The 9,834-nt window shown below is 55.7% G+C and overlaps 1 protein-coding gene across 5 annotated transcripts in view; it reads right to left on the bottom strand.

Moving 5' to 3' along the window:
• The window catches only part of sec31b (SEC31 homolog B, COPII coat complex component), a 94,544-nt gene extending 85,086 nt beyond the window's left edge, over nucleotides 1–9,458 (bottom strand). The window contains exon 1 of one of the 5 annotated variants that reach the window (XM_041176377.1): nucleotides 9,400–9,458. The gene's annotated coding sequence lies outside the window, so the exon portion shown is untranslated. Of the gene's footprint in view, nucleotides 1–6,939; nucleotides 6,962–9,337 lie in introns of those variants that run through there. The other 4 variants (XM_041176375.1, XM_041176380.1, XM_041176376.1 and 1 more) reach the window with 4 other exon arrangements.
• Nucleotides 9,459–9,834: the final 376 nt, after the last annotated feature.

Here is a 9,834-nt window from a genome sequence, read left to right as displayed (position 1 = left end):
GGCCGAGAGAGACAGAGACAGGCCGAGAGAGACAGAGACAGGCGAGAGAGACAGAGACAGGCCGAGAGAGACAGAGACAGGCCGAGAGAGACAGAGACAGGCCGAGAGAGACAGAGACAGGCCGAGAGAGAGAGAGAGGGAGAGAGAGAGACAGGCCGAGAGAGAGAGAGACAGGCCGAGAGAGAGAGAGACAGGCCGAGAGAGAGAGAGACAGGCCGAGAGAGAGACAGAGACAGGCCGAGAGAGAGACAGAGACAGGCCGAGAGAGAGAGAGACAGGCCGAGAGAGAGACAGAGACAGGCCGAGAGAGAGACAGAGACAGGCCGAGAGAGACAGAGACAGGCCGAGAGAGAGACAGAGACAGGCCGAGAGAGAGACAGAGACAGGCCGAGAGAGACAGAGACAGGCCGAGAGAGACAGAGACAGGCCGAGAGAGAGACAGAGACAGGCCGAGAGAGAGACAGAGACAGGCCGAGAGAGAGACAGAGACAGGCCGAGAGAGAGACAGAGACAGGCCGAGAGAGAGACAGAGACAGGCCGAGAGAGACAGAGACAGGCCGAGAGAGACAGAGACAGGCCGAGAGAGACAGAGACAGGCCGAGAGAGACAGAGACAGGCCGAGAGAGACAGAGACAGGCCGAGAGAGACAGAGACAGGCCGAGAGAGACAGAGACAGGCCGAGGAGAGACAGAGACAGGCCGAGAGAGACAGAGACAGGCCGAGAGAGACAGAGACAGGCCGAGAGAGACAGAGACAGGCCGAGAGAGACAGAGACAGGCCGAGAGAGACAGAGACAGGCCGAGAGAGACAGAGACAGGCCGAGAGAGACAGAGACTGGCCGAGAGAGACAGAGACTGGCCGAGAGAGACAGAGACAGGCCGAGAGAGACAGAGACAGGCCGAGAGAGACAGAGACAGGCCGAGAGAGACAGAGACAGGCCGAGAGAGACAGAGACAGGCCGAGAGAGACAGAGACAGGCCGAGAGAGACAGAGACAGGCCGAGAGAGACAGAGACAGGCCGAGAGAGACAGAGACAGGCCGAGAGAGACAGAGACAGGCCGAGAGAGACAGAGACAGGCCGAGAGAGACAGAGACAGGCCGAGAGAGACAGAGACAGGCCGAGAGAGACAGAGACAGGCCGAGAGAGACAGAGACAGGCCGAGAGAGACAGAGACAGGCCGAGAGAGACAGAGACAGGCCGAGAGAGACAGAGACAGGCCGAGAGAGACAGAGACAGGCCGAGAGAGACAGAGACAGGCCGAGAGAGACAGAGACAGGCCGAGAGAGACAGAGACAGAGACAGGCCGAGAGAGACAGAGACAGAGACAGGCCGAGAGAGACAGAGACAGAGACAGGCCGAGAGAGACAGAGACAGGCCGAGAGAGACAGAGACAGGCCGAGAGAGACAGAGACAGGCCGAGAGAGACAGAGACAGGCCGAGAGAGACAGAGACAGGCCGAGAGAGACAGAGACAGGCCGAGAGAGACAGAGACAGGCCGAGAGAGACAGAGACAGGCCGAGAGAGACAGAGACAGGCCGAGAGAGAGAGAAAGAGAGAGAGAGACAGGCCGAGAGAGAGAGAGAGAGACGCCGAGAGAGAGAGAAAGAGAGAGAGAGAGACAGGCCGAGAGGAAGAGAGAGAGAGGGAGAGACAGGCCGAGAGAAAGAGAGAGAGAGAGAGAGGGACAGGCCGACAGACAGAGAGAGAGAGACAGGCCGACAGACAGAGAGAGAGAGACAGGCCGAGAGAGAGAAAGAGAGAGAGAGAAAGACAGGCCGAGAGAGGGAGAGAGAGAGAGAGAGAGAGGCCGAGAGAGAGAGAGAGAGAGACAGGCCGAGAGAGAGGCCAAGAGAGAGAAAAGAGAGACTGGCCGAGAGAGAGAGACAGGCCGAGAGAGACAGAGACAGGCCGACAGAGAGAGAGAGAGAGACAGGCCGACAGAGAGAGAGAGAGAGACAGGCCGACAGACAGAGAGAGAGAGAGACAGGCCGACAGACAGAGAGAGAGAGACAGGCCGACAGACAGAGAGAGAGAGACAGGCCGACAGACAGAGAGAGAGAGACAGGCCGACAGACAGAGAGAGAGAGACAGGCCGACAGACAGAGAGAGAGAGACAGGCCGACAGACAGAGAGAGAGAGACAGGCCGACAGACAGAGAGAGAGAGACAGGCCGACAGACAGAGAGAGAGAGACAGGCCGACAGACAGAGAGAGAGAGACAGGCCGACAGACAGAGAGAGAGAGACAGGCCGACAGACAGAGAGAGAGAGACAGGCCGACAGACAGAGAGAGACAGACAGGCCGACAGACAGAGAGAGACAGACAGGCCGACAGACAGAGAGAGAGAGACAGGCCGACAGACAGAGAGAGACAGACAGGCCGACAGACAGAGAGAGACAGACAGGCCGACAGACAGAGAGAGAGAGACAGGCCGACAGACAGAGAGAGACAGACAGGCCGACAGACAGAGAGAGAGAGACAGGCCGACAGACAGAGAGAGAGAGACAGGCCGACAGACAGAGAGAGAGAGACAGGCCGACAGACAGAGAGAGAGAGACAGGCCGACAGACAGAGAGAGAGAGACAGGCCGACAGACAGAGAGAGAGAGACAGGCCGACAGACAGAGAGAGAGAGACAGGCCGACAGACAGAGAGAGAGAGACAGGCCGACAGACAGAGAGAGAGAGACAGGCCGACAGACAGAGAGAGAGAGACAGGCCGACAGACAGAGAGAGAGAGACAGGCCGACAGACAGAGAGAGAGAGACAGGCCGACAGACAGAGAGAGAGAGACAGGCCGACAGACAGAGAGAGAGAGACAGGCCGACAGACAGAGAGAGAGAGACAGGCCGACAGACAGAGAGAGAGAGACAGGCCGACAGACAGAGAGAGAGAGACAGGCCGACAGACAGAGAGAGAGAGACAGGCCGACAGACAGAGAGAGAGAGACAGGCCGACAGACAGAGAGAGAGAGACAGGCCGACAGACAGAGAGAGAGAGACAGGCCGACAGACAGAGAGAGAGAGACAGGCCGACAGACAGAGAGAGAGAGACAGGCCGACAGACAGAGAGAGAGAGACAGGCCGACAGACAGAGAGAGAGAGACAGGCCGACAGACAGAGAGAGAGAGACAGGCCGACAGACAGAGAGAGAGAGACAGGCCGACAGACAGAGAGAGAGAGACAGGCCGACAGACAGAGAGAGAGAGACAGGCCGACAGACAGAGAGAGAGAGACAGGCCGACAGACAGAGAGAGAGAGACAGGCCGACAGACAGAGAGAGAGAGACAGGCCGACAGACAGAGAGGGAGAGACAGGCCGACAGACAGAGAGGGAGAGACAGGCCGACAGACAGAGAGGGAGAGACAGGCCGACAGACAGAGAGGGAGAGACAGGCCGACAGACAGAGAGAGAGAGACAGGCCGACAGACAGAGAGAGAGAGACAGGCCGACAGACAGAGAGAGAGAGAGACAGGCCGACAGACAGAGAGAGAGAGACAGGCCGACAGACAGAGAGAGACAGACAGGCCGACAGACAGAGAGAGACAGACAGGCCGACAGACAGAGAGAGACAGACAGGCCGACAGACAGAGAGAGAGAGACAGGCCGACAGACAGAGAGAGACAGACAGGCCGACAGACAGAGAGAGACAGACAGGCCGACAGACAGAGAGAGAGAGACAGGCCGACAGACAGAGAGAGAGAGACAGGCCGACAGACAGAGAGAGAGAGACAGGCCGACAGACAGAGAGAGACAGACAGGCCGACAGACAGAGAGAGAGAGACAGGCCGACAGACAGAGAGAGAGAGACAGGCCGACAGACAGAGAGAGAGAGACAGGCCGACAGACAGAGAGAGAGAGACAGGCCGACAGACAGAGAGAGAGAGACAGGCCGACAGACAGAGAGAGAGAGACAGGCCGACAGACAGAGAGAGAGAGACAGGCCGACAGACAGAGAGAGAGAGACAGGCCGACAGACAGAGAGAGAGAGACAGGCCGACAGACAGAGAGAGAGAGACAGGCCGACAGACAGAGAGAGAGAGACAGGCCGACAGACAGAGAGAGACAGACAGGCCGACAGACAGAGAGAGAGAGACAGGCCGACAGACAGAGAGGGAGAGACAGGCCGACAGACAGAGAGGGAGAGACAGGCCGACAGACAGAGAGGGAGAGACAGGCCGACAGACAGAGAGGAGAGACAGGCCGACAGACAGAGAGGGAGAGACAGGCCGACAGACAGAGAGGAGAGACAGGCCGACAGACAGAGAGGGAGAGACAGGCCGACAGACAGAGAGGGAGAGACAGGCCGACAGACAGAGAGGGAGAGACAGGCCGACAGACAGAGAGAGAGAGACAGGCCGACAGACAGAGAGAGAGAGACAGGCCGACAGACAGAGAGAGAGAGACAGGCCGACAGACAGAGAGAGACAGACAGGCCGACAGACAGAGAGAGACAGACAGGCCGACAGACAGAGAGAGACAGACAGGCCGACAGACAGAGAGAGACAGACAGGCCGACAGACAGAGAGAGACAGACAGGCCGACAGACAGAGAGAGACAGACAGGCCGACAGACAGAGAGAGACAGACAGGCCGACAGACAGAGAGAGACAGACAGGCCGACAGACAGAGAGAGACAGACAGGCCGACAGACAGAGAGAGACAGACAGGCCGACAGACAGAGAGAGACAGACAGGCCGACAGACAGAGAGAGACAGACAGGCCGACAGACAGAGAGAGAGAGAGACAGGCCGACAGACAGAGAGAGAGAGACAGGCCGACAGACAGAGAGAGAGAGACAGGCCGACAGACAGAGAGAGAGAGACAGGCCGACAGACAGAGAGAGAGAGACAGGCCGACAGACAGAGAGAGACAGGCCGACAGACAGAGAGAGAGAGACAGGCCGAGAGACAGAGAGAGACAGACAGGCCGACAGACAGAGAGAGACAGACAGGCCGACAGACAGAGAGAGAGAGACAGGCCGACAGACAGAGAGAGAGAGACAGGCCGACAGACAGAGAGAGAGATACAGGCCGACAGACAGAGAGAGAGAGACAGGCCGACAGACAGAGAGAGAGAGACAGGCCGACAGACAGAGAGAGAGAGACAGGCCGACAGACAGAGAGAGAGAGACAGTCCGACAGACAGAGAGAGAGAGACAGGCCGACAGACAGAGAGAGAGAGACAGGCCGACAGACAGAGAGAGAGAGACAGGCCGACGAACAGAGAGAGAGAGACAGGCCGACAGACAGAGAGAGAGAGACAGGCCGACAGACAGAGAGAGAGAGACAGGCCGACAGACAGAGAGAGACAGACAGGCCGACAGACAGAGAGAGACAGACAGGCCGACAGACAGAGAGAGACAGACAGGCCGACAGACAGAGAGAGACAGACAGGCCGACAGACAGAGAGAGACAGACAGGCCGACAGACAGAGAGAGACAGACAGGCCGACAGACAGAGAGAGACAGACAGGCCGACAGACAGAGAGAGACAGACAGGCCGACAGACAGAGAGAGACAGACAGGCCGACAGACAGAGAGAGACAGACAGGCCGACAGACAGAGAGAGACAGACAGGCCGACAGACAGAGAGAGACAGACAGGCCGACAGACAGAGAGAGACAGACAGGCCGACAGACAGAGAGAGACAGACAGGCCGACAGACAGAGAGAGAGAGAGACAGGCCGACAGACAGAGAGAGAGAGACAGGCCGACAGACAGAGAGAGAGAGAGACAGGCCAATAGAGAGAGAGAGAGACAGGCCGACAGAGAGAGAGAGAGAGACAGGCCGACAGAGAGAAAGAGAGAGACAGGCCGACAGACAGAGAGAGAGAGACAGGCCGACAGACAGAGAGAGAGAGACAGGCCGACAGACAGAGAGAGAGAGACAGGCCGACAGACAGAGAGAGAGAGACAGGCCGACAGACAGAGAGAGAGAGACAGGCCGACAGTGAGAGAGAGAGACAGGCCGACAGTGAGAGAGAGAGACAGGCCGACAGTGAGAGAGAGACAGAGAGGCCGACAGAGAGAGAGAGAGACAGACAGGCCGACAGAGAGAGAGAGAGACAGACAGGCCGACAGAGAGAGAGAGAGACAGACAGGCCGACAGAGAGAGAGTGAGACAAACAGGCCGAGAGAGAGAGAGAGTGAGACAGGCCGAGAGAGAGAGAGAGACACGCCGAGAGAGAGAGAGAGAGAGAGACAGGCCAAGAGAGAGAGGGAGAGAGAGAGACAGGCCGAGAGAGAGAGAGAGAGAGACAGGCCGAGAGAGAGAGAGAGAGAGACAGGCCGAGAGAGAGAGAGAGAGAGAGAGAGAGACAGGCCGAGAGAGAGACAGGCCGAGAGAGAGACAGGCCGAGAGAGAGACAGGCCGAGAGAGAGAGACAGGCCGAGAGAGAGAGAGAGAGAGAGAGAGAGAGAGAGAGAGACAGAGAGACAGACAGGCCGAGAGAGAGAGGGAGAGAGACAGGCCGAGAGAGAGAGAGAGAGAGAGAGAGACAGGCCGAGAGTGAGACAGGCCGAGAGAGAGACAGGCCGAGAGAGAGAGAGAGAGACAGGTCGAGAGAGAGAGAGAGACAGGCCGAGAGAGAGAGAGAGACAGGCCGAGAGAGAGAGAGAGAGAGACAGGCCGAGAGAGAGAGAGAGACAGCCGAGAGAGAGAGAGAGAGACAGGCCGAGAGAGAGAGAGACAGGCCGAGAGAGAGAGAGAGAGAGAGAGACAGTCCGAGAGAGAGAGAGAGCAAGATAGGCCGAGAGAGAGAGAGAGAGCGAGACAGGCCGAGAGAGAGAGAAAGAGAGGCCGAGAGAGAGAGAGAGAGAGAGAGCGCGAGACCGGCCGAGAGAGAGAAAGAGAGAGAGAGGCAGAGCGAGGCCGACAGAGACAGAGACAGAGAGAGAGAGGGAGGCACAGATGAGCAGAGCAAGGGCATGGCTGGACGTCACCTGTGCCTCAGTGTGAGATGCAGCATCAGCAGAGGGGAAGCCCGCAATCCCATTTGCTGTCTCTGGGATCCCATTTGGGAACCGCTGTTTTAAATCCACCTGAGACCACAGCTGGGCCTTAGTTCAACGTCTCATCTGAAAGATTGCACCTCCGACAGTACAACACACCCTCAGCATCACACTGGACTGTCAGCCAGATTTTTATGCTGCAGGGATCAAAAAAATAATATCAGACAGATGCAGCAATACCAGAAGGATCGAGGGAAATGATCAATATGTATTCTGTCGTCAACTTCCATTCATTTGAAATCATTTAACCTTGAAAAAAATATCAGATTGAGTAACTTGAATTGAGCAATTTAAATAAAACAGAAGTTGTTGTTGGCTAAAAATAATCAAATTAATAGTTAATTCAAACTGAACAAAGATACACTGAAAGTCGAATATATACTTTATACCTTATATACTTTATACCTTCTCAAGGGCAATTCTGGGTAAGCAATAAATCCTGGCCTAGCAAAAGACACCCACATCCCATGGAAGAATAAAATAAACTATTTTTTAACTGCCAGCAGTCACCCAAGGGCATCAACCTCTTCCAACAGCTCAAAGTATCAAGCAGAAGCTCTAATGGTTAGGGCCAGCTTTCCAATAACTCAGTGGCCCAAAGCAGCTCCATGAACCAGTGATTAAAAGGGTACTTTGCAAAACAGAAACCCACATCTGGGGCTCAACAATGGAGTGGCACTTAGATGCAAAACAGCACAGAGGAAGAACAAAGATCGTATCCTGGGCACAGTCATCAGGAGGGCATTTAAAATCAGGAGACTGACACCACAGGAACACCAGAAAAAGAGTCTAGCAAGGAGGGAAGGCATAAACACCCTGTGGGCTAGTGCAAGGAACTGGAAGCACAACCTTCAAGGGAAGAATCAACACTGGGATCACAGGCAAGTGCCTAAGGAGAGAGGAGGGGACAGGGATCCTGTGACGAGAACACAAACCTCGACAGGGCATTGGGATCACAGAAAATATCTCAGTGCACGTGTGTGTATGGACTCCAGGGGGAAATGGAAGAGGACACAGTGAAAGTGTCTATGAAGGTGATGAAGGGCACATAAACCCTAGGCATGATCACCAGGAACAAGCACAGCAATTGTACATAGGCACCATCTCGAAGGGGAAGGCGTCACATGAAGTCTTCAAGAAAACCTGGTGAAGGATCTTCAACTTAAAACATTAACTCTGTTTCTCTCCCCGTACCTGCTAAGTGCTTCCAGACTTGCATTTATATAGCCTCTTTCATGACCACAGAATATCTCAATACATTTTGCAGTCAATTAAGTTGTTTTGAAGTGTTGCAATGTTGGAAACATTTGCACAGATCAAAGTTCCACAAACAGCAATATAACTGATTAGGTCATTTGTTTTTGGAACTGGTTGTAGGATAATTGTTGACCAAGACACCCAGGTGGATTCCCTGTTCTTCATAGTTATGACGCATTTTACATCCAACTGAAAGGAAAAATGGGATCTCAATTTCATGTTTCATACGGGAAACAGCAACTCCAAGTATGCAGCACTCCCTCAGTATTGCACTGAAGTGTCAAGCTAGATTGTGTTTATGTCTCTTGGTGGGACTTGAGTCCACAGCCCTTTGATTCAGAGACAGCGTTACCTGCTGAGTCAAAGGCTGACACCTTGAAGGTGAGTCTTAAAAGAGGACAGAGGGGTGGAGAGGCAAAGTGAGTGCATTTCAGAGTTTGGTGCCTTGACATCAGCTACCAGGCAAGGTGGAGTGGGATGGAGAAGGGAGGAGATGCGATCAAAGGGGGCAGGGGTGGGGCAGAGAAACAGGAGAGGGGTTGGGTGGGGCGAGGCTACAAAGGGATTTAATTATTGAGATTTAAATCTGAGGCACAGGATCACCCACAAGGAGGTGTGGTGCTGGGTGAGCAGGACCAGGTGTGGGATAGGACACAGGGCAACAAGTGATTGGGACGCGCTGCACATTGCACAAAGGCAGTAAAGGAGGAGGAGGAGGAGGAGGGGCAGCTGAGCCACAGGGAGCATCGGAAACAGTGGAGTCTGAAGGTGGCTGTGGGCTTCAACAAGTGTCCCGGCTTTTACTGGGGGCAAAGGGAGACCTGGGGTCGGCTGCAGACCGAGACCTCCCAGATATTCAAGGGGAGGTAAGGAGAGCAGGGGAGATCCAGGCCGCTCTCCCTGACCCCCCCCCCCGCCCCCGGCGTCTGTCACAGGGCCGGTGCCTGCAGGTCCAGCTCGGGCCTTGCAGCTCCAGGCCCTGCCGCCTGCCCCGCCGGCTGGTGGGCACGCACCCGTTCCTCCGCGCCTGACCCGGTTCCCGGAGTCCATCACCCGAGTAATCGCGGTTTACCGTCAGAGGGATGCTACCTGTAACCCCGAGGCGGACGCGCCACCGACACCTCACTCACTCACTCAGACAGCAGGCGCCGCGACGTGGCAACTGCGCCGGCGCCAACTCTGCACACCCGCCGCCTGGGCATCGGCACGTGACTGGTGGGCGGAGCCCGGCCGGCGCCATCGCCATCTTGGTAAAGGAGCCACCGGGAAGTGGGGTAGGGGACCGCCTGAGTTCGCCATCTCGGTAAAGGAACCAGGGGGGGCGGTGGCATCCGATGAGTCTGGCATCTTGGTAAAGGCGAGAGGGGAAATTGATGCGTCCCCGCCATCTTGGTACAGCAACCGGCGATTCCGTCATTTTGGTAAAGGAGCCAGCGAGTGAGATCTCAACCATTGCTGGAAATGGTGGGTCCACCATCTTGGTACAGGATGATGAAGCGGTTGACTAAATTAAAAACAAAAAACTGCGGATGCTGGAAATCCAAAACAAAAACAGAATTACCTGGAATA

This window comes from Carcharodon carcharias, chromosome 28 (assembly GCF_017639515.1).
Source record: "Carcharodon carcharias isolate sCarCar2 chromosome 28, sCarCar2.pri, whole genome shotgun sequence".
NCBI classification, from domain to species: Eukaryota; Metazoa; Chordata; class Chondrichthyes; order Lamniformes; family Lamnidae; genus Carcharodon; species Carcharodon carcharias.
Note: the sequence above shows the minus strand (reverse complement) of the source record. Positions and strands in the feature narration are given on the sequence as shown.